At 41.0% G+C, this 5,167-nt stretch overlaps 1 long non-coding RNA gene across 1 annotated transcript; it reads left to right on the plus strand.

Moving 5' to 3' along the window:
• The first annotated feature begins 544 nt into the window (after positions 1 to 544).
• LOC115129717 (uncharacterized) lies at positions 545 to 4,036 on the plus strand. Its single transcript, XR_003863688.1, has 2 exons — positions 545 to 783; positions 2,591 to 4,036. It is a non-coding gene; the product is annotated as an uncharacterized LOC115129717 (long non-coding RNA).
• The last annotated feature ends 1,131 nt before the right edge of the window (positions 4,037 to 5,167 follow it).

Consider the following 5,167-nt stretch of genomic DNA (forward strand, 5'->3'; position numbering starts at 1 on the left):
GAGGTAGTGCCACGAGTTACAGAGCGCAAGAGAGAGAGAGCGATAATAAACTTTTGTTTGTCTACTTCACTTGCTTTGGCAATGTTAACAGATGTTTCCCATGCCAATAAAGACATTGAATAGAGAGAGAGAGAAAGAGAGATTGAAGGTTGGGAAGGAATACGTTTTGAGAGGGATCATTATGGCACAGGGCAATTTAAAACTGGAATCAGTAATGGTAAAACTGTTACGTCAGTTCGCGATATTACAACATAAACATTACTTTAAACAGCGAACACCCCCCCCCCCCCCCTCGGGAATAATTGCACATAATTACATGCGCATTAGAACAGTACAGTAGCCTATGTATTGCGATTTTTTTGTATTACCATGATGCTATTCGGCTCCGTCTTATAAACGAAACAAAAACAATAATACATGTGCAGAGGCGAACAGTGTTTATATTCCCTTCACACCCTAGTTCAGCACTCCAGCCAATAGGACAGGCTTTGGATAGATGGGATGCGGCTAATGTCAGAAGTGACAAGTTAAAAGAACTTGCTGATCTAGTAAAAATGAGAAGAAAAAAAAATCTCCCTCACGAACTCAAACATGCAACTTTTGACATCTCTTTTCCATTTGCTGCATCATTTCTAGACATGACTCAGAGGACAGTCATTGAGGAGTGTTGCTAGTGTGGCATATTCCATTGAAGATATTGTATTTCTGTGTCTCTCCTGCACTGCCGCAATTATGCAATCTGGACATTACCCAGTCCTATGCTCTGAGTCCAGACACACTTTGGTGAGTCACTGGATTGCTTGTCCAACATGATTGTTTTCAGGTGATTTTGAAGTCGGTACAATTCTTCAACCAATGCGATTTTAGCTAGCTAGATAAACTAGCAAACGCTGCCAATAATAAAAGTTAGCTAGCTAGCTTGCTTAACATTGACAATATGGTCAAACTAGCTACATTAACCACATTGATAAATCATTTTGTGATTGTAAATAAATGAGTTGTTGTCATCTTTAGGTTGAAAAGATGAAAGGTACAGAGATTTTTTTGTCTTACATTTTGTGTTACATTTTGAGACCGGCTTGAATAAGCTAAATAGACAAGTAGCCAAAGGGCAGCATCATTTGTCTGACTCTCTGTAATAATGGTATGGGAATAATGATGCATTTTATTTGGAAAGTGGTTTCTTGCATCAAACAACACAACATTTTTAAGTCACCTTGTCTGAAGGACAAGTGGAGAAACAGGTTAATGTCAAGACCTGCATGTTTTTTTCAAGTCTAACGGAATATAGGCCTACATTGAACACCACACGTTGTCTGCTACTGTAGGCTGAATGATCGACCAGCTATTTCCGTGTTAAAATGTTATGGGATGTATTTTGTCTGTTATTTTTGATGGTAGACCACTCTGGTAGGCCTACATTACAATCAAATAGCCACAGTAGCCTACTTGACCGCTGTTAAAACTATAATTTAAAGTGGATACAGCCTCAGTGTTCACAGTAAACTCAGAATTTTCACAAAGTTCAAGTTTACACTAGGCAGACCGGAACCCCCCCCCCCCCCCAAAAAAATGGAGGGAACAATCGCTACACTTCATGTATGCAACTCAGAAATCAAGCGTCGCTTTTCAATTATCAATGGGACAAGACAAATATACTCTAAAATGGCAGCGTAGCCTATACATTGTTGAATTACTTAATGGAGCAAAAATATATTTTATTTAACAATGGAGCATTTTCTCAATTCAAACGTTTTACCTGCACTAGCGATGGGAGTTTAGAAGACACTGGTTGCTTCCAAGTCGAGAATGAAGAAAGTATCGCCATGTAAATGTTGGTCAAAAATCTGCTGCTTGTGGCTAAATAGCACCATGTTTTCAATGGCTAATGATGAGAGACGTTTTATTCCATCAGCTAATGCACTTTCCTAGTGCCGCCTCCGACATACAGTTGTCGGCCCGCAGCTGGCAGCAGTTTGTGGTCCGTCTGCGCCACAGCCCTTCAACTGCAGGCCACTGTTAATCAAGCTATCTTCCTCCTGATATTTGACTGGAATTGCCCTGGTCTGATCGGCGTTTGGGGTCTAACATTCTAACTCTACAATCCATACTGGTTTCATATAGCGAAATCAATGAACACGTCTCAAATGTAGTGAATATCAATCGTGATTATCATCACAAATCTAGTCAATATTAATCATTTTATTTGTAAATAGAATAAACCATTGAAATTATATACAATCTCTTTAGACAAAGTCGCTCGCTGTACTACCCTTGCATTTTTTAAATGGACCATTGGTGGTGTTTAGACCAGTATTGAGCTATACCGTTTCCATTATAATCAGTCAAGTCAGATTGCAACTGCTGGTAAAATGATTGCTCATTATATACACTTCAAAAACTGTTTGGGTCAATCGATAACAGCACAGGTAAGATGCCAATTCCTGAACATATCCTATCCTAGACCCTATGAGCTTAGGCATTGATGGACTATCTGACATATCTCATCAGCGTGTGTGTAAATATGGGCATTGCAAAAACCAGCTAATCAGCATTTCAGTTCTAATTTACTCTTTCTCCTTCCCTTCAGATTTCCAGCAGTTCATTGTCTCTGAAGAGGAGCTTTCCCCTGAGCAGCAGCATTATAAGCAGGAGTGGAGCCCCAGTCTGGGGAAAGATGACTGGAACCCCATACAGATTAAAGAGGAACAGGGGGAATTCAGTATCATCCAGGAGGAGGAAGACTTTGTATTCACTCCTGCCTGGGTGAAAAGTGACTGATCAGTACTCAACTCAGTCCTCACAAACCCAAAGTGAAGAATACAAAGACAGAATGGCCTCAACTGAACAGATCAAAACAGAACCTAAGGAAGAGGACTCCTCATAGCCAACCAATGACTCTCGGCCCCTGCGCAAATCAAAGAGGACGCTTTTGCAGACAGAAAAAGGACAAGGCTTCATTATCTGCTCTAACTGTAGAAAATCCATGGCTCTGAAATCACCAGTGCAAAGGAGTCACATATAAGAGAAACCATATCACTGTCAGTATTGTAGCAGGCGTTTTCCAAAGACAATAAATAATATTTTGCACATGAGGAGAAATAATTTAGCTGGAGTGATTGTGGCGAATGTTTCACTTAGATTGGAATACTGAATTCTCATAGGATCATGATACACTCATGAGAGAATCGACATCGCTGTGGTGAATGTGGCAAATGTTTTTTCTCTCCCCAAGCTGGATATCTTAACTATCACATGTTTCTTTCGAGTTTGTTATCTGAATAGTCATAGGAGGATTCACACAGGGGAGAAATCATATCGCTGACAGGTCTGTGGCAAATGTTTTGCTCAGGTTAGTTCTCTGAAGTATCACAATATGATTCACACAGGGGGGGGGGGGGTATCTTATGTAGCACTGGAGGTAATCACGTGATAAATAGAAATATAGTTTCTTTCACTCCTTCCAATCTGAATCGTCTGAGGAGACTGAAGGGAGGAACCACATTAAATACCATGACTGGCAAATCGTTCACAGCTGCCTTTTATTTGACACTGCGTATGAGACATTCACACATTACACGTTGTCTGTAGAAAATGCTTTAGTGCCAGAAGTGCATTGAATAGTCACCGGAGAACACACAGAGGAGGAATCGTACAAGTCAAATGAATGCTTCAAAACAAAGCCCGAAAGCCCAACGGCTCAACCGAGGAAACACTTGATTGACCTTTACCTTGGTAGCCCTGGGGCTCGCTCTCCATTAAAGGTCATAATCAGGGCATATTCTACATAACCTGTCATTTTCCATTCTGTGAAACAATTTTTCCACTGAGATCAGAACATTGTGTAGCCCAACCAGAAAGATGAAACTATGCCCTGTGTGGGAGAAAGGCATCAGACAGAAGATTAAGAGGCACATTTTGTAACTTCCACCTGTGAGTGGAGACCCGGATCTTGGGTGAATAATATGCTGTATGCCTTTGGCTATTTGTAATACTTCAAATACAGTTACTATTGTTCATAGTTTTTTAAACTTGATTATGTTGTATAGTCATCTTCTATAACTGCCAGTATCACTTCCAGATTGTGTTATTTTTCTGTTTGTATCAGTAGGTGGTAAGACCACAAACACACCACAGCGTCCCCATCAGAGGAGATTGGTTGGAGGAGCTATATAGGACTGTCTCATTGTAATGGCTGGAATGGAATTCATGGAACGGAGTCAGACATGTGGTTTCTATATGTTTGTGTTTGGTACCATTCCATCAGCTCCATTCCAGCCATTACAATGAGACAGTCTTCCTAGAGCTCCTCCCACCAGCCTCCTCTGGTCCCCATGCACTATAAACAGTACAGACCAGAGATAATGGGGATAACTACATGTGGGAAAGAGTTGTAATAAGGTGATCTAGAATGATCATTTCTTGCATGAACTTAATTGAAAGACAACACATTGGGCACGTTCGAGCGGGTCACCTTTTGTCAAACCTTTTAAAGTGTGTTGCACTACGGGGACAAAAAAGGATCCGACTTGTGCCGACATGAACTTTACAACAACCGTGTCATGAAGTTTCGACTGCAGTCGACTTCAATTTTCTGCAGGTGCTCCTCACCATCATCGCCTGCATTGTGGAAAGCATTATTTGTCAACCAATGATTAGAGTGTTTTTGTTTGACCCACACGAGTGGGATGAAAGACGTGACTGAAACGGAAGGCAGCTTTGCTGCGATTCATATGTATACAGTAGATGTGAACAAATTAATGTGTTATTTGAAGCCCCCTCTCCTCAATTGATGATAGTGTACACACGTTCAGTATATTTACAGTTTGAGTGTGTGACATGGGGGTTTGGAGACATGTTTATGGAAACACTGCCATGTTACACTGAGCCTTGCTGTTGGAAACCACATCAGTGTCCGACTTTCGGCTGCAGTCGGATGATTCGGCCTTTCCACACAAACAAGCCCATTGTAACACAGGTGACTCCTGAAAAACTGGTTTAGGACTGAAGTGACAGTGTGTGCTAAATCAGGGAATGCAGATATCAATAACGATGAATGTCATTGAATTGGAACTGGTAAAACGGTGTAATGCACTTGACACAGAGGGCTCTATTCAATCTGCATTGCTGAAGTCTTACAGATTAAGCGGTATACTTTTAAAAGGTC

This window comes from Oncorhynchus nerka, linkage group LG5, assembly GCF_034236695.1.
Source record: "Oncorhynchus nerka isolate Pitt River linkage group LG5, Oner_Uvic_2.0, whole genome shotgun sequence".
Taxonomy (NCBI): domain Eukaryota; kingdom Metazoa; phylum Chordata; class Actinopteri; order Salmoniformes; family Salmonidae; genus Oncorhynchus; species Oncorhynchus nerka.